At 43.6% G+C, this 26,634-nt stretch overlaps 2 protein-coding genes across 2 annotated transcripts in view; one reads left to right on the top strand and one right to left on the bottom strand.

Annotated features, from left to right (window-relative positions):
* The window catches only part of LOC137376649 (butyrophilin-like protein 8), a 34,044-nt gene extending 19,617 nt beyond the window's left edge, over positions 1-14,427 (bottom strand). Inside the window, exon 1 of the mRNA XM_068045606.1 lies at positions 14,346-14,427. The gene's annotated coding sequence lies outside the window, so the exon portion shown is untranslated. The remainder of the gene's footprint in view (positions 1-14,345) is intronic.
* Positions 14,428-14,561: 134 nt separating this feature from the next.
* The window catches only part of LOC137376648 (V-set domain-containing T-cell activation inhibitor 1-like), a 52,168-nt gene continuing 40,095 nt past the window's right edge, over positions 14,562-26,634 (top strand). The window contains exon 1 of the mRNA XM_068045605.1: positions 14,562-14,644. The gene's annotated coding sequence lies outside the window, so the exon portion shown is untranslated. The remainder of the gene's footprint in view (positions 14,645-26,634) is intronic.

The following is a 26,634-nucleotide window of genomic DNA, read 5'->3' as shown; positions in this document are numbered from 1 at the left end:
CATACCTTCCCAAATTTTATCCCTGGCCCGCACTATTTAGTTTAAAACCCTCTCTCCTTCCCTAGTTATCCGGCTCGCTAGAATATCGGCCCTAGCAGGGTTCAGGTGTAGACTGTCCCAACGGTACAGCCACCACTTTCCCCAGTACTGGTGCCAGTGCCCCACGAACTGGAACCCACTTCTACCACACCAGTCTTTGAGCCACACATTAATTTCTCAAATCTTATTTGCTCTATGCCAATTTGCACGTGGCTCTTTTGATTATTACCTTTGAGGTTCTGCTTAATTTGGTCCCTAGTTCCTTGGGCGGCACAGTGGTGCATTGGTTAGCACCGCAGCCTCACAGCTCCAGTGACCTGGGTTCAGTTCTGGTTACTGCCTGTGCGGAGTTTGCAAGTTCTCCCTGTGACCGTATGGGTTTCCGCCGGGTGCTCCAGTTTCCTCCCACAGCCAAAGACTTGCAGGTTGATAAGTAAATTGGCCATTGCAAATTGCCCCTAGTGTAGGTAGGTGGTAGGAGAATGGTGAGGATGTGGTAGGGAATATGGGATTAATGTAGGATTAGTATAAATGGGTGGTTGTTGGTCGTCACAGACTCGGTGGGCCGAAGGGCCAGTTTCAGTGCTGTATCTCTAAATAAATAAATAAAATAAATACTGTCTATGCAGAACCTCTTTCCTTGTCCTATGTCGTTGGCACCTACATGGACCACGATGACTGGATCCTCCCCTTCCCAGTGTAAGTTCCTCTCCAGCCCTGAGCAGATGTCCCGAACCCTGGCACCAGGCAGGCAACACAGCCGTCTGGACTCTTGCTCTTTGCTGTAGAGAACAGTGTCAATCCCCCTAACTATACTGTCCCCTACTACCACTACATTCCTTTTTTCTCCCTCCACTTGAATGGCTTCCTGTACCATGATGCCATGGTCAGGTTGCTCATCCAGCCTGCAGCCCCCACTCTCATCCAAACAAGCTGAAAGAACCTCAAACCTGTTGGACAATCGCAAAGGCTGATGCTCCTACACTCCTGTCCTCTGGGTCCCCTTACCTGCTTCAGCTGCAGCCACACTTTCCTGCCCCTGACCACTGGCCAAATCAAAAGACCCTATCCTAAGGGGTCTACAGACTTAATGACATGGGAACAGGAGTACACCATTCAGCCTCTTGATTCTGTTCCATTAATTAGATCATATCTGACTTAGGTCCAACTTTGTTCCATCTCCCTTGATACCCTTACCCAAAAAAAACCTATTGTTCATCTCAGTTTTGAAATATTCAACAGACCCCAATACCACCTCCCACCACCCCCCTCCCCCCGCATCCACAGCCTTTCTGGGGAGAGAACTCCAGATTTCCATCACCTTTTGTGTGAAAAAGTGTTTCCTGACAACACTCCAAAACAGCCTCATTCTAATTTTAACCTTATTTCCTCTTGACAAATGGAATACAAGTAATCAGGACAATAGAAACACTACTCTCTGTCCATAGTTAGACCTCTCATCTTTCCCACAAATAGCATGAATCATTTGAGCTTCTACTGCAGACTCCCCCACAGGGCTATGGAGAAAGGGCAGTGGGACGAGCGGAGTTACTGTTGCAGAGAGCCGGCACAGACACAACCGGTCGAATAGCCTCCTTCTGTACTGTAACCATTCTATGATTCTAGATGACCTTGCTCGACATTGCTCACCAATAGAGATAAAGGAAATGGCCTGTTTTCACACAGTGCTTTTCAAAGCATTCCAAAAAGCTGCACAAGTACTATTGAAGCATAGTTACTTGTGATTCAGAGAAATGCAGCTGCCAGATGGTGCACAGCAAGATCCCAAAAACCGCTCCGAGATAAACAACCAGATAATCTTCTTGCAGTCCATTAACACCCTATTTGTACTAATGCTTTATCTTTCCACACACCATTAACATATTGTTTGCCTTTGCTCCACGACCTTCTGGTCAGCTATTCTGTGACCTTGTCCTATCTACACCTTCTCCTTTGTTATCTCTTGCCCCACCCCCGCTTTACTTGCTTATAACTTTTCACATTTCTAATATTTGCCAGTTCTGATGAAGGGTCACTGACCTGAAACGTTAACTCTGCTTCTCTCTCCACAGATGCTGCCAGACCTGCTGAGTATTTCCAGCATTTCTTGTTTTTATTTCAGATAATTTTCTCTTTTGGTTGATTGTTAAATATTGGCCAGGACATTGGGAAGAACTCCCTGCTTTTCTTCAATATGCCTTGGGATCTTTTATATTCACCTGAGGAGGCAGGAGTTTTACATTTCATCTGTAACACTGAGCTGTCAACTCAACTCTGCCTCTCTGCGGTCACTGTGCAAGTGCTCCCCACTGGGACACGGCCAAAATGGCCTTCGAGGTCAAATCTAGTTCAAGTGCCACTTGGTGACAGATGTTTGGAGATTACCAACAGCTTGAAAATTACTGCCTCCAAAAAAGGCAAGTATCTCTTCCTTTATCTTCAATACTGTAAATAACAAACTCAACTTTGCCCCTTAACTGGCCACAATAAAGGACAATTTTACAACCAGTTGTCAGAGACAATCTTATAAAGTCTGGGATAAAAATAAAACAAAGTCAAAAGAGAAAATTCACCCAAGGACAAATGGTCACACCTGATTCACAAGCCCAACTTTCCCCTTTCGCATGTTGTGCGTTTCCAGCACTTAATTAACCTCAGTGACTTGAACACAAAATCCAGGCTAACACTCAGAGCGCAGTTCTGAGGGAGTTCTGCCGTTGAGGACTTCATCACGGTGGCGCAGTGGTTAGCACCGCAGCCTCACAGTTCCAGCGACCCGGGTTCAATTCTGGGTACTGCCTGTGTGGAGTTTGCAAGTTCTCCCTGTGTCTGCGTGGGTTTCCTCCGGGTACTCCGGTTTCCTCCCACAGCCAAAAGACTTGCAGGATGGTAGGTAAATTGGCCATTATAAATTGCCCCTAGTATAGGTAGGTGGTAGGGGAATATAGGGACAGGTGGGGATGTGGTAGGAATATGGGATTAGTGTAGGACTAGTATAAATGGGTGGTTAATGGTCGGCACAGACTCGGTGGGCCGAAGGGCCTGTTTCAGTGCTGCTTCTCGAAATAAATTTTTAAAAATCACAATCCTGAAATTGCTGCATGACGACATGACTGCAACTGCCTTCAAAATCCAGACCGGGTCAAGCAATCAACAATCAGCTGCCCTCTGGTGTCAGTATTAAATACTGCCGAGATGGAAAACGCTTTCACGTCAGTTACCTCTTTGCCAAAACTAAACTGACCACCACAGACGTACATAATCTACAGTTTCTGGATGACTGTAGTGTCATTGCCCACTCTGCACCAAACTTCTTCAATTCTGCATACAAGAAACTCGGCCTGTCCTTGAATGGTGCCAAAACAAAACTCATAACAACCCACACCTGGTCAGCCAAATATTCCACCTCCCATGTGTTGAAGGAGACACTTTGGAATATATTGAGTACTTCCCATACCTTCGCAGCCATCTCTCGCAAAAGGGCACCATTGATGAGGAGATCCAACACTGAATCAGCTGCACCAGCTCAGCCTCTACAAACTACAGCAATAAGTGTTTGACAACAAAGACCTCCACAAGTCAACAAAAGTCCTAGTGTACAGAGCAGTTGTTGTCACCACACTCCTGTACTGCAATGAGACCTGGACTGTGTATCAAACAGCGCTAGAGAAATTCGATCAAGCAATGCCTCGACCGTATCCTCTGGATTCAATGGGAAGACCAAACAAACATTCTTGAAGCCAGCTCCACAAGCTTTCAGGCAAAATTCCCGCAAAATCAACTTCAATAAATAACAGAATTGTTACAGCGCAGAAGGAGGCCATTCAGCCCATGGTGTTTACACCGGCTCTCCAGATGAGCAAATTCACCTAGTGCTACTCGCCCGCCTTCTCCCCATAACCCTGCACCTTCTTCCTTATCATATAACTGTCTAATTCCCTTTTGAATGGTTCAATTGAACCTGCCTCCTCTCAGGTACTGCATTCCAGATCTTAATGACACTGCATGAAGAAGTTTTCTTCATGTCACTTTAGCTGGACTTCGATGAACTGGACACTGTGTCCAGATAGCCAAAAACCGTCTCCCCTACCAGGTCCTGTTTTCTCAGCTCTCAAATGGCCAGCGTTCCAGGGGAGGACAAAGAAAACACTTCAAAGCCACTCTGCAGCTCTCTTTGAATCTTGGCAGCATTGCTATCGATGAGTGGGAGGAGCTTGCTACCAATCGTTCAAAATGGCAACTTGTCCATCAAGATGCATCATGCTTTGAGTCCAAACGCCCTAAATGATGAAGCAGAGCGGCGGCAGAGAAGGAAAGAAAAGGAAGCAAATCCTAAACTGCGGATCCCACTATCTCGTGGGACATTCTGCTCCATGTGCCCAAAGATCTGCGGGTCAAAAATCAGCCTGTTCAGTCACATGAAGACGCAAGAAGCAAGAGAGAAAATAGTAGAGGGTCTGACCATCATTTTCCAGTCCTAACTGGATACAGGTGTGGTGCCAGAGGACTGGAGAACTGCTAACATTGTACCTCTCATTAAAAAGGGAGCGAAGGATAGACCGAATAATTACAGGCCAGTCAGTCTAACCTCAATAGTGGGCAAATTATTGGACTCTATTCTGAGGCAGGATAAACTGTCACTTAGAAAGGCACAGGTTAATCAAGGATAGTCAGCATGGATTTGTTAAGGGAAGATCTTGTTTGACCAACTTGATCAAATTTTTTGAAGAGGTAACAACTTGATGTGGTCTAATTGGATTTTAGCAAGACTTTTGACAAGGTCTTATATGGCAGACTGGTTAAAAAAAAAATCCCATGGGATCCAGAGAAATGCAGCAAGGTGGATACAAAATTGGCTCAGTAGCAGGAAACAAAGGGTAATTGTTGACGGGTGTTTTAGCGACTGGAGGGCAGTTTCCAGTGGCGTTCCGCAGGGCTCAGCAGGGTTCCCTGCTTTTTGTGGTACATATTAATGATTTGGCGGTAAATGTAGGGGGCATGATCAAGAAGTTTACAGACAACACAAAGACTGGCCATGTGGTAGATAGCGAGGAGGATAGTTGTAGGCTGCAGGAAGACATAAATGGTCTGGTCAGATGGGCAGAAAAGTGGCAAATGGAATTCAACTTGGAGAAGTGTGAGGTGATGCATTTGGGGAGGTCAAACAAGGCAAAGGAATACACAAGTAATGGGAAAATACTGAGGTAGATAGAGGAAGTGAGGGACCTTGGAGTGAATGTCCACAGATCCCTGAAGGTAGCAGGACAGGTCAATAAGGTGGTTAAGAAGGCATATGGAATCCTTTCCTTTATTAGCCGAGGTATAGAATACAAGAGCAGGGAGGTTATGCTGGAACTGTATAACTCATTGGTTAGGCCACAACTTGAATACTGTGTGCAGTTCTGGTCACCTCATTACAGAAAGGATGTAATTGCACTAGAGAGGGTACAGAGGAGATTTACGAGGATGTTTTCAGGACTGGAAAAATGCAGCTATGAAGAAAGATTGGATAGGCTGGGGTTGTTCTCCTTGGAACAGAGAAGACTGAGGGGAGATCTGATTGAAATGTACAACATTTTGAGGGGCCTGGATAGAGTGGAGGTGAAGGGTCTATTCACCTTAGCAGAGAGATCAGTGACGAGGGGACATAGATTTACAGTGATTGGTAGAAAAATTAGAGAGATGAGGAAAAACTTTTTCACCCAGAGGGTGGTGATGGTCTGGAACTCACTGCCTGAAAGGGTAGTCGAGGCAGAAACCCTCAACTCATTCAAAAGGAGTCTGGATATGCACCTCAAGTGCCATAATCTGCAGGGCTACGGACCAAATGCTGGAAGGTGGGATTAGAATGGGTGGATAATTTTCTGGCCAGCACAGACACGATAGATCAAGTGGCCTCTTTCTGTGCCTTAAACTTTCTATGATTCTATGGCAGAAGCTCATGACCCTAAGTAGACATCATCCTCGAATCGAGGGAGAGCCGATGACGATGATGACGGAGGGAGTGCGGCACTTTTGGAGATGCTGTTCTCCTGATGAGACTTTTAACCAAAGCCTCGCCTGGCCTCTCAGGTGGATGTAAAAGATCCCAGTGTCTCAAAACACGTCCCAGCTGATGAAGTACTTTTGGAGTGTAATCACTATTGTAATGTAGAAAATGCAGCAGCCAATTTTGTGCACAGCAAGCTCCCACAAACAGCAATGTGATCACGAACAGATTTTTGTGTGTGTGTGACGTTGATTGAGGGATAAATATTGCCCAGAACACCGGAGAAAACTCCCCTGCCTCTTTGAGAGGGCAGAAAGAAACGAAAGGACAAAAATACATAAATGACTATTTGTATACTTGAGACAGAGGTATAACAAAGACCAAATTCGAGATATCAATAACATAGTTCGACCTACAGGTAAGTTAAGAAGAGTTAAACTGTCTATCGAATTTTCCAAGAGTGTATTAAACCCAAGGTTATGCCAGTTTTCATTTCCAAACGTAATCAATAATGCTAAAGTGAGACAGTCTCACAATTGAGCGAGTATTTACACGAGATGAGATTGAACAGATCGGTAATAGGATTACTAAATTACACCGTGCCCTCCGCTGCACCTGGTCTGATGTGTGCATATTTTTCATTTTTTGGTTTGATCTGTTTATATTGTTTCAACAGATGACTGCACCATGAACAGTACCCGTTTAAAACACGCACGCACCGTAAACTCACTTAAGCGGAAGCCGTTTGGCCATGCAACATAACAGAATAATAAAAACATGGATTGGAACCAGCAAAACCTTTACTGGTCTCCACCTATCCAATCCAGAGAACAGGAGTTCAAATCCAATTCCGAGCAGTTTGAGAATTGCAAAATCAGTAAATAAAGAAATCTGGAAATAAATGTTAGCATTAGTAAAAATGACCATGAAGCTGTTGGAATGTCGTAAAAGACCCAACTAATTCACTAATGTCCTACAGGGAAAAAAAACCTGCTGTCCTTACCCAGTCTGGGGCATTATGTGACTCTGGTCCCACACCAATATGGTTGCCTCTTTGCTGCCCTCTGAAGTGGCCGAGCAAGCCACTCACTTGTATAAAGACCATACCAAATTATACAGATTTGGGAAAACAACATTTAGGGCTTCAAGGCAAAAAGCAAAATATCCTCACCCAGCAAAACAAACGCACAGACATTCTTTCCAATTAACTGGGTTTGGGGCATTATAAAATAAAACCACAAGTCACTGCACAATCATTGCTACATTCTTAACCACAGATGGAGTGCTTAACACTCAGCAAACAAAACAATCGATTCAGACACAGTACAAGGAGTAAGTCTCACATGCAGTGCGCAGAGATTAACGGGTAAATCCTTTAATACTCATATGGCATGTCAGCAAATTTTTAAAATGCAAAAACATTCCTGAAAAAACAACTCCATTCTTGTTGTGCGAGCAGGATGGCAGAAGGTGAACTAGATGGACCTGGGTTTTGTCGTCTTGCAATTCCAGCATTCCTGAAACATTAGCCAAGAAAATAGCATCATTGGAAGTTCTTCCTTCCCCTCCAATTTTCAGTCACTCACCAAGGCTGACGTAAGGAAACTGCAATCAATGAGCATCAATTAAATGCAGACTAACTTTGATTGTCCATCTAAACACATCCAAACTGGCAACAGACAGACACTGTAAACAAGCTAGTACAAAATAAACTGGTTTAAAACAATGTTTCTCTCTCGCATATCACTGGATTTGTAGAACATGCTCCAAGTTTATGCCATGCTATTCAGTGCCTTTTTAAAAATGAGCTAAATTGACACTGGGTTCGGTATAGATAGAAACAATTAAACTCACCAGGGAAAGATTCTATTACTGTGTCACTAGGATTATGAAGAACCTCATCCATGAAATGTAACTAGTCAATGTTGAATAATGGAGGCAAAACTCTGCTATAGCCTCAGTGAATTTAGGCAGCAATGAGCTGAGAGATTTAGGGCAGAAAGATCCCAGGTTTGGTGCTCAGCGTTTAGTCTGTGCTGAGTTACTAGATCTCATACTGTGAGTGGTAAGGACACTGATTCAGGAGGTTAGATCGGAAATAAAGTAATGCAGACAAGATCATCACGTTGATATCCTTGGCATTTAGGGAGAAAATTTACAGAACTTTATATTCTTAAAACTGGCACCCCGACTTCCTTCACCCCACCACTGGTTCTCAAATTCCCTCCCTAAACTTTGTCATCTCTGTCTTCCTTAAAACCGACCTCTGACTGAACTTTTGGTCTCCTACCCTCATATTTCCTTAAGTGGTTTGGTGTCAAATTTTGTTTGACAAAACATCTTGGGAAGTTTTACTATGTTAAAGGCACTATATAAATGAAAACTGTTGTACTTCGTTCACAGAATCCCTGTTGTAGCTTTCCAACATGAAAATATATAAAAATTACAACACGGAAGTAGTCATAGTCATTATGGCACACAGAAGGAGGCCATTCAGCCCGAGTCCATGCCAGCTCTTTGTAGAACAATCCAGTCAGTCCCATTCTCCCGTTCTATCCCCATAGCCCTGACAGTTTATTTCCCTCAAGTGTCCATTCAATTTCCTTTTAAAGTCATTGATTGTCTCCGCTTCCACCACCTTGTGGGCAGTCAGTTCCAGGTCATTACCTGAGTTCCAAAGAAGGGTCACTGACCCGAAACGTTAACTCTGCTTTTCTTTCCACAGATGCTGCCAGACCTGCTGAGTGGTCCCAGCATTTCTTGTTTTTATTCCAGGTCATTACCACCCGCTGTGTAAAAAAGTTCTTCCTTACATTCCCCTGCATCTCTTGCCCAAAACCTTAATCAGTGTTTCCTTGTCCTTGTATGATCAGCTAATGGGACCAGTTTTTTTTTTTGTTTCCCTTATACAAACCCGTAATAATCTTGTACACCTCTGTCAAATCTCCCCTCAATCTCCTTTGTTCAAAGGAGAACAACCCCAGCTTCTCCAAACTAATCCCTGGAACTATTCTGGTAAATCTCCTCTGCACCCTCTCAAGGACCCTCACATACTTCCTAAAGTATCTTGACCAAAACTAAATGCAATACTCTAGTTGTGGCCTAACTGGACCTTTATAAAGGTTCAGCATAACTTTGGTACTCAACACTCACTTATGAAGTCCAAGATCCCATATGCTTTGCTAACCACTCTCTCAATATGTCCTGCTGTCTTCAAAGATCGATGCACATGAACCCCCAAGTGCCTCTGTCCCAGCACAGTCTTTAGAACTGTGCAATCTTTGTGACATTTAACCTCCACAAGAGCAAACAGTCCAAATCGCATAACCCTCTATTCCCATATCCCTTCATCCACCTACCCAATAGAAACTAACCCTGGAAATGAAACCCAAAGCCTCACAACTCTGCTTGAAATAATTTACATTTAATCTTGTATCTATGGTTCCTCAATTACTGGAAGTAATCTGCTTCTATCAACTCTGTCCCATCCTTTCATAATTTTTTTTAACACATATCATTTCACCCTGTGACCAGTGTTTTTTTTGTTTTAAAAAAACTCCAATTTTAAAGTATTTCTGTATTTGTAGTTCCTTATACCAGGCAGCATCCGGGTGAATTTGTGCTGTACCCTCTCTAAAACTACAATATTCTTCCTACAGTAGAGTTCAAAACTGCACACAATACTCCAATCGAGGTCTCAAGGTTTTATAAAGGCTCAACATTATCTCCACTTTCTTATTCTATATTTCTTTTATGAAAAAAGCTAGAAGTTGGTTTGTTTTTTTAATTAAAAAAGGATCATCATAAGCCTTTAATATTCTGTGAACCTGTTAACTACCCCGCCCCCCCCCCACCAAAATCCCTCTGCTCAGTACTATTACCCAACGCTAGTCCCATTCACATTCCCCATAGTACATCGAGCAAGCCTGCTACCTCCTCAAAGAACTCCATGAGGTTCCACGAGCACAACTGTTCCTTTTGAAAACTAACTATTTTCTTCTTATATTGGTGCATGACAACTTCATTCTTAAAGACACTGACTTTTTCCCTATCACAGATGCTAAGTTAACTGGTCTGCAACTACCCAATTTAGCTCGGTCTCCTTTCATAAAAGGAAATTGTGTGATTTTACAGCTTCCTCAGGAAATTTCACAAGAGTCACAGTGGTGCAGACTACACTTACAGAGTGAGAAGAGAGTGGTACCATTCTCGCCTTGGAGTCAGAGGGTCATGGGTTTAAGCTCCACTCCAGAGACATGAGTCATAATCCAGGCTGACACTCCCAGTACTGAGGGAGTGCTGCACTGTTGGAGGAGCTGTCTTTCGTTTGTCCTTATGGGTGGACGTAAAAAGATCCTGCAGCACTATTTCAAAGATGAGCCGGGGAGTTCGCCACTGGAGTTCTCCACTTGGGGTAGTGGACAGTGCTGTTAGGAAGGGAGTTCCAGGATTTTGACCCAGCGACAGTGAAGGAACGGCGATATCAGGATGGTGTGTGACTTGGAGGGGAACTTGCAGGTGGTGGTGTTCCCATGTATTTGCTGCTCTTGTCCTTCTAGTTGGTAGAGGTCGCAGGTTGGGAAGGTGCTGTCTAAGGAGCCTTGGTGCATTGCTGCAGTGCATCTTGTAGATGGTACACACTGCTGTCACTGTGCGTCGGTGGTGGAGGGAGTGAATGTTTGTAGATGGGGTGCCAATCAAGCAGGCTACTTTGTCCTGGATGGTGTCGAGCTTCTTGAGTGTTGTTGGAGCTGCACCCATCCAGGCAAGTGAAGAGTATTCCATCACACTCCTGACTTGTGCCTTGTAGAAGGTGGACAGGCTTTGGGGAGACAGGAGGGGAGTTACTCGCCGCAGGATTCCTAGCCTCTGACCTGCTCTTGTAGCCACGGTATTTATATGGCTACTCCAGTTCAGTTTCTGGTCAATGGTAGGCTCTAGAATGTTGATACCAATCTAAATCTAATCAATGTACCAATCTAAATGACTAAGTCCCTCTGCTCTTACCCATCACACAGCCTTCATCAGAGTATAATTACTACATCTTTTGAAAATGAATATTACATTGGCCACTGTAAACTGAAGCCTGAAATATAATTATTTCTTCCCCATTTCTCTCAGGACCCTTTCGATGTATTGATTCCATCATATCCTGGGGCACTTTGGCCTCCTCTAGTTTAACTAACCTCTATAAAGTTTTCCTTTCATGTAAAGAAAGGAAAAACTTGCATTTATATAGTGCTAGGGTCTAAACTAAAATATAAATAGCTAGGGTGAATTGAGGATAGGGTGACTGAACATCTTGCAAGTTTTCAGCTGATCAGAGAGCGTCAGCATGGATTTGTAAAGGCTAGCTCATGCCTGACAAATCTGATTGAATTTTTGAAGAGGTGACTAAACTAGTGGACAGGGAAATATCTATGAATGTTATTTATATGGCATTTGATAAATTCCCTCATAAGAAATTGTTAGCTAAAGTTGAAGTTCATGGAATTGAAGGAAAATTAGTGAACTGAATTTATAGAATCATACACAGGTCATTCAGCTTGTTGTGTCTGTGATGGCTTTCTGAAGGAACAATTTACCAAGTGCCACTCCCTTACCTTCTCCCTATAGCCCTGCACATTCTTCCTTTTCAGATGATAAACCAATTCCCTCTTGAATGCCTCATTTGACCCTGCCTCCAACACACTCTCAGACAGTGCATTCCACATCACAATCACTAACCGCAGGAAAGGTTTTTCCTCATGTCACCATTGCTTCATTTGCCAATTACCTTTAATCTGTGCCCTCTTGATATCGATCTTTCCACCAATGGAGCAAAGGCAGATATATATGGAGCTAGGTCTCAGATCAGCCATGATCTCATTGAATAGCGGAGCAGGCTTATCTGGACCAACCATATAAATATTGTGGCTACAAGAGCAGGTCAGAGACTGAGTATCTCACCTCCTAAATCCCTAATGCCTGTCCACCATCTACAAGGCACAAGTCAGGAGTGTGATGAAATCCAGCTCCAACAATTACTCAAGAAGCTCAACACTGTCATGAAAACCACACTTGCCAAAATGAGACATATTCATTTTGTCATATGGAACATTAATTTTTAAACTGTTACTGGACTAACAAAAAAACTTGTTTAGAGAGACCACAGCTGTGGCTGGAAAACATGGCTACACATATTTGCATTCTAAAAGGACAGGGGCTGGAAACATGCCTGCTCGTTTTGCACTCAAAGACAGTTGAAAAAAAAGAGACAATGGGAACTGCTCACTGATTCAATCAACAGAGATTGGTCTGGTCAACAGTGATCCACATGTTGTCTGTGTAAGAGACCGCACTACACCACCCCACCGAGAGCTTTGAAATCCACAAACCACAGAAAAGATTGTCCCAGATAGGGAGTTGGTCATATGATTAACCTGCTGGCCAACTTGGAGTGTTGAACTGTGCTCACAGAACAGTTTGAAGACAGACTGCAACTGAACTTGAAGAGAACACCTGTCTCACCCTCTCGAATTTCCAGGCACCCACACAAGCCACTTAAACCTTAAGAGAGAAGATTCCTGCAGCTAAACAAGTGAAAGTGTGCACTGGGCCCCAATGAGAACTGCAAGATTTAACTGCAATCAAAAACTGTACATCTAATCCACAAACAGTAAATGAACTCCAGCTATTGCTTCAAACCTTTGCCCTTTATTCTTTCTCCCTTTCAGTCACTATTTGCCTGTGTGTTCATTGCATATGCACGCTAATGTGATCGCCTTGCGTATTTTTAGTAGTTTTAACTGAATTAGAGTTTTAAGGTTAATAGATTTTAAACAAGAAAGGTGTAAGTTTAAGAAAACCTGTCTGGTTGATTTCTTAACCATTACAATTAGAGAGCAGTGAACAAGGATTCACTGAGGGGAAGCTTAAAACACAGTGTTTTAAAAATTAAACCCTGTTATGGCCAAATCAGGCAAAGACAAAGAGGGGATCCCTAGACCCCTGCCTCAGCTGGTCATACCACCATTCAGGACAAAGCAGCCAGCTTGATCGACACCCCATCCATCATCTTAAGAATTCACTCCCTCCAGCTGGTGTACTATCTTTGTGCTGCAACAACTCACTAAGGTCCTTCAATAGCACCTTCCAAACCCATAATTGTTGCAACCTAGAAGAACAAGGGCAGCAGACACCACCACCACCTGCAGGTTCCCCTCCAAGCCACACACCATCCTGACTTGGAACTATATCACCGTTCCTTCACTGTCACTGGGTCAAAATCCTGGAACTTCCTTCCTAACAGCACTGTGGGTGGCTCAAAGGCCTGCTCTTGTTCCTATGCTCTAGCATGTCCCTCCTCACTTTCCTTGATCTGTGCACAGCCACCACAGCTTCCTCTAACACTGCCAGCCACTTGTCTCAGCGAGACCACCAATCTCTAGAACTTTTGCTGCAGAAACCTCTGTCCCTAAACTTTCATCCTCCAGGGGATTTTTAGGGTGAAGGGAATTTTAAAAAAAAGACCCTTGCCCAACTGCAGACTTAGCCACAGCTCTCATGGTCACTTGGCTGGAACACTTCACAGAGTGATGCCGCTAACCCAACACTAGGTACAATCACAGGTAACCACCCAGATACCATCTTTCTACCACATTTTTCTTTCATGCCCCATCTTCCATACTGAACCCAGGGCTCCTCCTGATGAAGGCAGGGGCACTTGTTCCCGTTTTTTTTTCAAGTTCCAATGAGATTTTTAATCTCGTGTTTATACAAAACAAGATGGTTCACTTCGACTTCTGGCTTTGTGCTTGTGCCTTCAGCACCTTCACCACTATCTTCTGTTCCTCGATAAGAAATGCACGCTTAATTCTGTCGCGTACACACTTCACGCACATGGATCCATCATAAACTCGACTGACGTGTTTCTTGGTAGAGTGACAGTCAATGATACATTGAGAACCGAACTGTGCTTAAGCAGATGGAATGTAGCGAGCACTTGCCACGTTAAAATGTCACTGTCCTGTTTCCCTTGCTCCACAGCCTGACCTCCACCCATAAGCGTACAGTCCCTGAGCAGCAGAGGTACTGCTATTTTGTGTCTCTACACGGAAACATTTCGAATGGATACAAGGTGTCCAGCGCATTAGTATCCGCTGTGCAACAGGAGGAGGATCACATGGTGCAATATTGCAACTGCAATGGGGGTTAAAGCAGCTGCTCTGCAGCGTCTAGGAATCGAATAAGGGAGAAGAGACTATTTATGAATTGAAAGCAAGACCCGCTATCCGCCCACAGCAGGTATACAGCGGCCACCCGCGCCGTCACTCACCTGCAACCTGGAACCCGGGCCCCGTGCACGCGCCGACACTCACCAGCCGCGCGCAAACCAGCGCGCACCCGCCCAGCCAACCGGAGACTGGTACTGCGCTAATCTGCATAAAAGTGCCCGCCCCCTCTGCTCTCTCGTCATCATTTAAACTTGCCAACCTTCCAAGACCATTGGCCGAAGTCAAACTGGTAACTGTCCAATAATGATGCAGCTTTGAGCCCATCGGCGTCGCCCCTCACTGCGGATTGTCTCTTTGCAGCGGGCTGGACCTTTAACGGGGCTCTTGTTTGCAGTTTCAGGTAAATTCTTTTCAAATTTTTCTTTGGAGTTTATTTGATGTCTGTACAGGTGATTTATTTTGGTGATAATAAATCTAGAGAGAGGCTTTGCGGGTTGTATCTGTTTAAATGGCGCTGCCTCCACTGGTTCCAGCCTGTTCCCTCTGGCTAGCAAAACAATAAGTCACATCCAAAGGCTGACCAGTGTGGATGCTGCCATCTGACATCCAGATAGAAAGTGCTGGAAATACTCAGCAGGTCAGGGAGCATCTGTACAGAAAAAAAAACCTTTCGAAAAAATGGAAAGAATTGCATGTACATAACACTTTTCACCATCACAGGATGGACAAACGCGTTTTACAGCCAATGAAGTACTTTTGAAGTGTAGTAACTTTTGTAATATAGGAAACGCTGCAGCCAATTTGTGCACAGCAAGCTGCCACCAACAGCGCGATAGTGACAGATTTCGTTTTGTGATGTTGATTGAGGGATAAATATTGGCCAAGACACTGGGGCGAACTCCCCTGCTCTTCTTTGAACTACTGCTAAGGGATCATTTACATCCACCTGAGAGGGACAATGGGGCCTCAGTTTAACATCTCATATGGAAGACAGCACCTCCGACAGCACAGCACTCCGTCAGTACTGCACTGGAGTGAGAGCCTTGATGTGAAGTTAATGTTTCAGGTCGATGACTTTTCATCAGAACTGGAAAAAGTTAAAGATATTACAGGTTTTAAATAAGAAGGGAGAGGGGGAAAGAACAAATGGTAAGGTCATAGAGAGATACAGCACCGTAACAGGACCTTCGGCCCAACAAGTCCACACTGACCATAAACCACCCATTTATACTAATCCTACATTAATCCCATTTTTTTTCCCTTTCACAGCCCCACCTTCCCTCAATTCTCCTATCACCTACCTACACTAGGGGCAATTTTTACAATGGCCAATTTACCTTTCAACCTGCAAGTCTTTGGCATGTGGGAGGAAACCAGAGCACCCGGAGGAAACCCACGCGGTCACAGGGAGAAATAGCAAACTCAGCACAGGCAGTACCCAGAACTGAACCTGGGTCGCTGGAGCTGTGAGGCTGCGGTGCTAGCCACTGCGAAAGACAGGAGAGATTAAATGACAAAGGGATGATGGTACAAGGCAGAATGGGACAAGAATATGTAAGATACAGATGGATAGATATTTGGATACAACAACAAAAACTTGTGTTTATGTAGCTCCTTTAATGTAATGAAATGTCCAAAGATGTTCCACAGGAGTCCAATAAAACAAAATATGATACTGAGCAACATAAAGAGATAGTAGGACAGTTGACCAAAAGTTTGGTCAAAGAGGGCGGTTTTAAGGAGTGTGCTAAAGGAGGAAAGAGTAAGAGAGTCGTAGGGATGGAATTCCAGATCTTGGGGCTCAGGCAGCTGAAAGCATGACAAATGTTTTTAGATAATTTCTGAATCAATTCCCTGGGCAGTTTTTTTTTATCTTCCCAATTTGTTTTTAAGTTTTTTTTTCTCTCTCTCCCTCAGGAGGAAAAATCTTGTCTTCAAGTTATTGGTCATTTGACTATATAGTCACATTCTGGGATGGCAGGCACACCATATTTTTGAATTACGTTTTAGTAATTTTTGTTACATGGGCAAAACAGGATAAAGAAATGGTTAATGCCAGGTGTCAAACATAGCTCAGTGGATAGTACTCTTCCTTCTGCGTCAGAAGGTTCAAGCCCCACCTTATAGACTTGAGCACAGTATCTTTGCTGACACTCCAGTGCAGTACTGAGAGAGTGCTGCACTGTCAGAGGTACCATCCTTCAGGTTGAGCCACTTGCCATTTGTCTATCTCAATGGGACTTTTTCAAAGAACTTCAAGGAAGAAGAAGTGGGCCCTCAGGCCAGCAGAGACCCAAGCAGTCCCCATCCACTACCATCCCCTCCACCAGGCTGTATTTCTGCTTTGACTCTATTCACTTCCTCCGACTAAAATGTGCTGGTGTGAGAACTCGTATGGTCTTAGCTATGCTTGCCTTTTTGTGGGGTATGTGTAACATTCCAGTTCTACTCTGGTCCTCCTTCTCTCCCTCATCTCTTTTTTTTTCCGGTATGCTGTTCCCAGGAAAATTCATCAACTTTGCTTCCAATTTCCACCCCTTTCTTGCCTTTACTATTCTGTCTATTTCTATTTCTGATTCTTCTTTCCCACAACTTCACTCTATCAATTTCTGGGGATAGGCAGTTGACCAACATCCGCTATAAACCCACTGACTCCCCCAATTATCTTGACTACACTTCCTTCCACCCTGCTTTCTGTAATAAATTCTTCCAGTTTTTCCGGCTCCGTTGCATTTGTTCTGACGATGCAACCTTCCTTACCAGTGCTTCCGATATTTATTTCTTCCTTTCTCCTCAACCATGGATTCCCCCACCCCATGGTTGACGGAGCCCTTGGCCATGTCCATTCCATTTCCCGCACTTCTGCTCTCTCCCAGAATCACAATAGGGTTCCTCTTGTCCTCGCCTTCCACCTGACCAGCCTCCATGGATCATCCTCCGCAGTTTCCACTAACTCCAGTGTGATGTCTACACTAAACACATCTTCCCATTCTCTTTCTGTATTCTGAAGGGATTGTTTCCTCTGCAACACCTGGTCCACTCCTTAATCACCTGCAACAACTCCTCCCCTTCCCCCATCACCTTCCTATGCAAGCTCAGAAGATGCTAGGCCTGCCCTTTTTAGCTCCTACCTTCTCACCGTCCAAGGCTCCAAACACTTTTCCAGGCGAAACAGTGATTTACTTGTACTTTCAATTTCGTATACCCTATTCACTGCACGTGATGCAGTCTGCTCTACATTGGTGAGACCAAATGCAGATTGGGTGACTGCTTTGATCCCGAGCTCCTGATCTCCTGTCATTTTAATTTTCTACCACACTCCCACTTGGACTTTGGCCTCCTACACTGCTCCAATGATGACGACAACAATGACTCTTATTTATATATCGCCTTTAATGTAATAAAATGTCCCAAGGTGCTTCACAGGAACACTATAAAACAAAGTATGACACTGAGCCACATAAGGAAATATTAGGTCAGATGACTAAAAGCTTGTTCAAAGAGGTAGGTTTTAAGGAGTGTCTTAAAGGAGGAGAGGTTTAGGGAGGGTGTTCCAGAGCTTGGGGCCTAGACAACTGAAAGGGTGACCACCAGTGGTGGAGCGAATAAAATCAGGGATGCTCAACAGGCCAGAATTGGAGGAGTGCAGATATCTCTGAGGGCTGTGGGGCCTGGAGGAGATTACAGGGGTTGGGAGGAGTGAGGTAATGGAGGGATTTGAAAACATGGATGACAATTTTAAAATCAAAGCACTGCTTGACCGGGTGCAATGTAGGTCAAGGAGCACGGGGGTGATAGGGGAACGGGACTTAATGTGAGTTAAGACACATCCAGCAGGAAGATCTCAAATTTATGGAGGGCAGAATGTGGGAGACCAGGGAGGAGTGCATTGGAATCATCAAGTCTAGAGGTAACGTAGGCATGATTGAGGGTTTCAGTAGCAGATGAGCTGAAAAAGGGACAAAGTTGCTTGATGTTACGGAGGTGGAAACAGGTGTTCTTAGTGATGGCACGAGCATGAGGTCAGAAAAGCTCATCTCGAGGTAAAATGTGACGCCATGATTGTGAGCAGAGACAGAAAACGATGGCTTCAGATGTGTTAATATTTAATTGGAGGAAACTTCTGTTCATGTAGGACTGGATGTTGGATAAACAGTCTGGAGTTGAGAGAGGTGGTGGTGAGATACAGCTGAGTGTCGTCAGTGTGTATGTCCATTGCAAGCTTGATCCCGAGCTCCTCATCTGCTGTCATTTTAATTCTCTACTCCCTTCCTACTCTGACCTCAGTCTCCTAACCTGTTCCAATGATGATCAACACAAGCTGGAGGAACAGCACCTCATCTTTCAGTTAGGCACTTTACAACCTTCCTGACTCAACATTGAATTCAACAATTTCAGATCATAACCACTGCCCCCATTTTTTTCAGATGACAACAGTTTGTGATGATTCTCTGATAACCATTTACATCTCCTCTAGACCCATCTTTTAATGTCGTAAGAAATAGGAACAAGAGCAGACGATTCGGTCCTTCCAGTTTCCTCCAGTCCAGTCATGGTTGATCTACCTTAATTCCACCTTCCCGCACAAAGCCCATTTCATTTAATTCCCTTAGTATTGGCTCCTGCTACTGTACCAAAACAGCTGTTAGTCACAGTCACATTTGTGATTTTGATAAGGTAAACTGTCTCTCTTCGTCCTTCTCTACCTGTCAGCAGCCTTTGACACTGTTGACTGCACCATCCTCCTCCAATGCCTCTCCACCATCTTCCAGCTGGCTGGGACTGCTCTCACCTGGCTCTGTTCTTATCTGTCTAATCGTACCAGGAAATCACCTGAAATGGCTTCTCTTCCTATTCCCACACAGTTATCTCTGGTGTCCTTCAAGGATCTTTCCTTGGCCTCCTATTGCTCATCGACCTGCTGCCCCTCGGTGTCAGTTTTCGCATGTATGCTCCCAGCCACCTCTCTTAGTCCTTCTACAGTCTCTTAATTTGTCAGACTGCTTATTCAACATCCAGTACTGGATGAGCAGAAATTTCCTCCAATTAAATATGGGAAAGAGTGATGCCATTGTCTTTGGTCCCTGCCACAAACTCTGTTCCCAAGCCACCGACTCCATCCTCCCCTTGGCAGCTGTCTGAGGCTGAACCAGACTCCACAACCTTGGCATCATTTTTGTTCCCGAGATGAGCTTCCAACCACATATCTGTGCTGTCACTAAGACCAAGTTTGTGTCTATCTGTTCGAAGAGCACCTATTCGAGTTCAGTGTTAATATTTGCGTACTAACACTTTGGGATGTTTTACCACGTTTAAAGGCATTACCTGAATGCTAGTTGTTTTATTGGGTGTTATGACCAGGTGAGAATGGGTTCCCTTTCAGCCTTCACCTGGTCTTACTGTAACAGGGTTTTATTTTTAAACACACTGTATTTAACTCCCCCTTGGTGAATCCTTGTTCACCGCTTTCCAATTATAAGGCAAAGAAGACAAACAGGCTTTCTTAGGTTTAAAGAAGAAAGGTGAAATTTTATTAAACTTAAACTTAAAACTCTAATTTGGTTAATGCCTACGAATACACGCCGTGCCCCACGTGAGCATACATACGCGATACACATGCAAATAGAGACAGAAAAGAGCAGAAGTAAAATAAAGTAGAAAGGTTTGAGGCAAACTCTGAAGAGTTTTTGTTACGGGTCTTCGAGTTCACTTAAGAGCCCTTGTTTGTAGGTGGATTTTGCTTCTCGTTGGGGCCCAGTATTCTTCTTAAACCTTGTTCACTGTAGGAGACTTTTCATGTGTCTTCAGTCGGTTTTCGGAGTTCCGTGAGAAAGAGATGTCATAAGAAATAGGAACAAGAGCAGACAGGAGGAGAGTTAGGTGAATGGGTCTGTTAACTGAGAAGAGAAAAACAGATCAACGCTGATTTCCTTCGGGGAAGGAAACCCACTGTCCTTGCCTGTTCTGAGTCTATATATGACTCCAGTCCCACACCATTGTGGTTGACTCTTAACCTCCCCACCCACCCCCACTCTGATTTGGCCCAGAAAGGCACTCAGTTGTTTCAAAATCCATTACCAGCATTTCAAGAAGAAGGCTGACCACCACCTTCTCCGTGCAATTAGGGATGTGCAATAAAATGCTGGCCTTGCCAGTGACGCCACATCCCCAGAATTAATTCTTAAAAATACGCCAGGGCATCATCATTAGTCTATGACAAAGATTCAGACACATAGAGACAAGGCCCATTCTCACGAGAGGGGGAGAAAGAGCACCCAAAGCTAGAGCTCCCTGGATGACTAATGATGTGGAGATTAAAATGAAACAGAAAAGGAGGCTTATGAGAAATGTTGAGTTCATAATACAGTAAAGAACCAAGCTGAATACATAAAGTATAAACGAGAGTTGAAAAGGAAATAACAGAGGCAAAGAGAAAGTATGAGAATAGATTAGTGACTAATATAAAAAAAAAAACCAAAAATATTTTATAAACATATAAATAGTAAAAGAGTAGTCAAAGGAAGGCTGGGGCCAATTAGGGACCAAAAAGGAATTATTCTTGTGGAGGCAGAGGGCATGGCTGAGGTACTAAATGAGTACTTTGCATCATCTTCACTGGAGAAGAGGATTTTGCCAATGTCTCAGTAAAGTAGGAGGGCGAAGAGAAATTGGATAGGATTAAAAACAAATAAAGAGGAGATCTTATAAGATTGGCAGTCCTCCAAGTAGAAAAGTCACCCAGTCCAGATGGGATGCATCTTAACTTACTGAGCAAAGTAAGGGTAGAAATTGCAGAGACTCCAACCACAATCTCCAATCCTTCTTGGATGGTGCCAGAGGATTGGAGGATTACATGTGTTACACCCCTGTTCAAAAAATAGGAAAGGAATAATCATGGCAAATGCAAGCCAGCTAACCTAATGTCATTGGACGTTAGGGAACTTTTAGAGACAGTAATCAGGACAAAAATAATTGTCACTTGGAAAAAATGGGCGAATAAATAACAGCAACCACCAGGCAAAAGGTGTTTGACTAATTTCGATGAAGGTAGTGTGATTGGTGTTATGTACTTGGACTTTCAAAAGACCTAATATACTTGTAGGCAAAATTAAAGCTCATGGGAATAAAGGGACAGAGGCTGCTTGGATATAAAATTGGCTGAGAGACAGGAAGCAGAGAGTAGCAGTAATGGTTGTTTTTCAGACTGGAGGGAAGTCATAGTCATTTACAGCACAGAAGGAAGCCACTTGGCTGATCAAGTCCATGCCTGAAGTATACAGTATTGTCTTCCAGTGTTTGATATTGGGACCACTGCTCTTTCTAATATATATTACTGACCTGGACTTGGGTATAGAAAGCATAATTCCAAAGTTTGTAGATGACACAAAACTTGGAAATATAGTAAACTCTGGAGTAACAGACTTCAGGAGGGCATGGATTGATGAAATGGGCAAACAAGGCAGATAAAATTTAACAGGAAGAATTGTAAGATGATGCATTTTGGTAGGAAGACTGAGCGAAGCAATATAAACTAAATCGTATAATTTTAAAGGGGGTGCAGGAACAGAGAGATCTAGGTCGTTACGTACTCAAATCTTTGAAGGTAGCAGGACAAGTTGAAGTCTTTTTTTTTTAAGTATATGGGAATCTTGGCTTTATTAATAGAAGCATAGAGTAAAAAAACAAAGTTATTCTAAACCTTTATAAAACTCTAGTTGGGTCCAGTTGGAGTAAGATGTTCAATTCTGGGCTTCAGGAAGGATATCCAGAAGGAAGAGGGTGCAGAAGAGATTTATTTGAATGGTACCAGGGATGAGGAACTTGAGTTCTGTGAAGAGATTCGAGAAGCTGAGATTGTTCTCCTTAGAACATAGACTGTTTAGGAGAGATTTTAATAGGGGTGATCAAAATCATGAAGGTTTTAAATAGCATAGATAGGGAGAAACTGTTTCCATTGGCAGGAGGGTCAGTTACTAGAGGATACAGATTTAAGATAATTGGCAAAAAGCCAGAGGTAAGATGATTTTTTTTTTCTTTTTACACAGTGAGTTGTTGTGATCTGGTGGTGGAAGCAAATTAATAATAACTTTCAAAAAGGAATTGGATATAGACTTGAAAAGAATGAAATTGGCAGGGTTATAGAAAGAGTGGGGGAGGAGGACTAAAAAAATAAAAACAAGAAATGCTGGAATCACTCAGCAGGTCTGGCAGCATCTGTAGAAAGAGAAGCAGAGTTAATGTTTCGGGTCAGTGACCCTTCTTCGGAACTAGGGGAGGAGGACTAATTGGATAACTGTCTCATTGTGGGCCACTGCTCTGCTGTGCTGTCTGATTCTATGAAAATGGAGTTGGGGGGAATCTAATATTCAGAAAGGTTTTATGAATGATCGTTTCCATTGGTTGGCAAGTCAGTAACAAGGGATCAGAGACTGATGATCATCACGAAAAGAATGAAGTTTTTTTTTACAGCAGGACAGCTATGTGAGAATATAAAGGACATGGAGAGAGAAATAGGATTGGATTAGATGGCTCCAGTTGAGGAACTAGCACTGGCACAAGTGTGATGGGTTGAATGGTCACTTTATGTGCTGCAATCCTGAGGGTATCAGAGGATTGAGTTCTGAGGAAAGGTTAGAAATATTTGGATGCTTCACCGTTTGAAAGGAAACTTATTAGAAAGGAGCTGGGTTCTTGGGAAGTGGGCATTGCTGGCAAATCCATCATTTATTGCCCATTTGCAGTTGCCTCAAGAAGATTGGTGTTCTATATTTGTAGTGGTTTTGATACTAAATGAGTGACTTGCTAGACTCTTAGAAGACACCACATTTTTGTAGGACCAGAGTCATATTGATGCTCAGAAGCTGTTTCCCCTGGCTGGAGAGCCTAGAACGAGGAGTCAAAGTCTTATGATAAGAGGTCGGCCATTTAGGACTGAAATTAAGAGAAATGTCTTCACTCAGAGGGTTGTGAATCTATGGAATTCTCTACCCAGGGAGCTGTGGATGCTCAGTCATTGAGTATATTAAGATAGATGTTGATAGATTTTTGGACACTAAAGGAATCAAGGGTAGATAGGGCAGGAAAGTGGAGTTGATTGAGAAGTTCAGCCATTATCATTACTTACTCCTGCTGCTGTTGTGTCCTACGGCCCAGGCTGGGCATGGACATGAGTGAGCCAGTTGGCTTTGTATAACAGTTTAACAGATTTGGAGTCACTTTCACTGATGCCAGCTTTTTATCTCCCGATTCTTTAGGCTGAATTCAAATTCCCAAACTGCCCAATGTAGGATTTGAACTCAGTTCTTCTGGATTATTAGCCCCAAAACAACCACTAGGATACTGTATCCACTAAGTTGGATAGATACTAATATAAACAGAAAACGTTAATCACTATTCTAAGTTACATTCTGACTACAGGACAAGTTCTGGATCGAGATCAGGGAGTACCTGTTCATTCACACTGATTAATACCTGGATTAGCCTCCAGGTGAATGGTTGGTTGGTTGGCATCCTTCCATCTACAAAAGATGATGAACACACAGCAAACAATCCATTTCGGTGGGGTGTCTTCTCTTGATGCACCTTTGCTGATGGCTGTGAAGGCCAATCCTTGAGCGGCAGGTTCTGCCACAAGTGCCACACATGAAGCTGCCAAGTGACACTGAGTTGTTGTTTTTGATGTTGGCACCTGTTGCCAAGCTGCTGTAGCAACTGGTGGTTATGGTAGTGCATACCAGTCCACAGGATGTGACGCCATTTCCCTCTTTTGCCAGTTAGTGACTCCCAGGTGTGGGTCGATATTTAGGGCCTTCATATCAGGCTTGAAAGCATCCTTGAAGCAGAGCTTTGGGCGCCCCACTGGTTGTCTGGCCCTGGCTACCTCACCATACAGAAGGTCCTTGGGTATGCGATTGCTTTCCATCCTGCGGGCGTGTTCAATCCACCAAAGGGTGGGCAGCACAGCGGCGCAGTGGTTAGCACCGCAGCCTCACAGCTCCAGAGACCCGAGTTCAGTTCTGGGTACTGCCTGTGTGGAGTTTGCAAGTTCTGCCTATGACCCTGTGGGTTGTTGCTGGATGTTCTGGTTTACTCCCATAGCCAAAAACTTGCAGGTTAATAGGTAAATTGGCCATTGTAAATTGCCCCTAGTGTAGGTAGGTGGTAGGGGAATTGAGGGAAGGTGGGGATGTGGTCGGGAATATGGGATTAATGTAGGATTAGTATAAATGGGTGGTTGATGGTCAGCACAGACTCAGTGGGCCGAAGGGCCTGTTTCAGTGCTGTATCTCTCTATGACTCCATGGAAAAAAAAGCCACCTCTGCTTGATTAGTGCCAACATACTTGGGAGCTCTGCCTTTGAGAGGACTGCCACATTTGTGACTTTTGTCCTGCCAGGATATACCCATAGTGCACCACAGCCAGCAAAGATCTAAATTATTGAGCTTCTTTTAGATTTAGAGATACAGCACTGAAACAGGCCCTTCGGCCCACCGAGTCTTTGCCGACCATCAACCACCCATTTATACTAATCCTACACTAATTCCATATTCCTACCACATCCACACATGTCCCTATATTTCCCTACCACCTACCTATACTAAATGCAATTGCTAATGGCCGATTTACCTATCAACCTGCAAGTCTTTGGTATGTGGGAGGAAACCCACGCAGACACAGGGAGAACTTGCAAACTCCACACAGGCAGTATCCAGAATCGAACCCGGGTCACTGGAGCTGTGAGGCTGCGGTGCTAACCACTGCGCCACTGTGATGTATACTTGAAAACTGTTAACATTACACCAGCCCGCCACTGTTTTTTTTTTTCAAAAGGCAAACAGAATTTTAAAGAAAAATCGTTTTTTTTTAACTTGCTTTTAATGCTTTTAAAATGATGACATCTTGCCTTTAGTACCCTTAGGAACAGGTGTAGGCCATTTAGCCCCACAAATCTATTCCTCCATTCAATGAGATCATGGCTGATCTGTGAACTGGGTGAATGAAATGGTAAAAGCTATGGAATTAATCATGAAGCAATTAGATGCAGCGATGGGGAGATTCTAGGGCTGTATGGAAGGCTGAGTTACATCTGTAACTGTATGATATCCATGAATTGTAAACAAGTTAACCTGATTAGATTTTTCAACAGTAACTACTGCACTTCTATAGCACCTTTTAACTTAGTAAAACGTCCTCAGGCGTTTCACAGGTGCCTTATCATGCAATATTTGACACGAAGCCACATAAGATGATTTTAGGGCAGGTGACCAAAAGCTTAAGGTAGGGGTTTTAACGAGCCCTTCAAAGGAGGAGGGAGAGGCAGAGGAGTTTAGGAAGAGAATTCCAGCACTTAGGATAAAAGCAAAATACTGCAGATGCTTAGGAACTTGGAGTGACGGCCACCAATGGTGAGCAAAGGAAATCAGGGAAGCACAAGAGGCCAGAATTAGAGGAGCACAGAAATCGTGAGGATTATAATACTGGAGAGGTTACAGAGGTAGGGAGAAGTGAAGTCATGGAGGGATTTGAACACAAGAATGAGAATTTTAAATTTGAGCTGTTGCTACACTGGGAACAATGTAGATCAACGAGTACAGGGATAAAGTGTGGCCTCTCCCATTGTCTCAAGCTTTGATCACATCAGCATTGAAAAGAGGCTGAATCCTCAAACTCATCATCGATGTGGATGATGCTTTATCTACAGACATTTTTCTGAAGTAAATATGAATGAAGAATACACATTAATAGAACAGTAGGGTACAGAAGGATAAAAGCAAAATACTGCGGATGCTGGAAATCTGAAACAAAAACAAGAAATGCTGGATTCACTCAGCAGGTCTGGCAGCATCTGTGGAAAGAGAAGCAGAGTTAACGTTTCGGGTCAGTGACCCTTCATTGGAACTGACAAATACTAGAAAAGTCACAGATTATAAACAAGTGAGGTGGGGGTGGGGCAAGAGATAACAAAGGAGAAGGTGCAGATTGGACCAGGCCACATAGCTGACCAAAAGGTCACGGATGACAGGCAAACAATATGTTAATGGTGTGTTGAAAGACAAAGCATTAGTACAGATTAGGTGTTAATATACTGAATATTGAACAGCAGCAAGTGCAAACCTGAAGAAAAACAACCTGAAGGTACAGAAGGAGGCCATTTGACCCATTGTGTTGGTGCCAACTCTTAAGCTCAAGAGCTATAATAAAAACAGAAAGTGCTGTAAATACTCGGCAGGTTTGGCAGCATCTGTGGAAAGAAAGAGTTAATATTTCAGTTCAGTGACCTTTCATCAGAACAGAGCTATCCAATTAAGAAAATAAACTATAATCTGTTACTCAAATACAGAACTGGACTTTTTTTCATTGACTGACTGGAGAGGGAAGGTCAAAGATCA

This window comes from Heterodontus francisci, chromosome 13 (assembly GCF_036365525.1).
Source record: "Heterodontus francisci isolate sHetFra1 chromosome 13, sHetFra1.hap1, whole genome shotgun sequence".
NCBI lineage: Eukaryota > Metazoa > Chordata > Chondrichthyes > Heterodontiformes > Heterodontidae > Heterodontus > Heterodontus francisci.
Note: the sequence above shows the minus strand (reverse complement) of the source record. Positions and strands in the feature narration are given on the sequence as shown.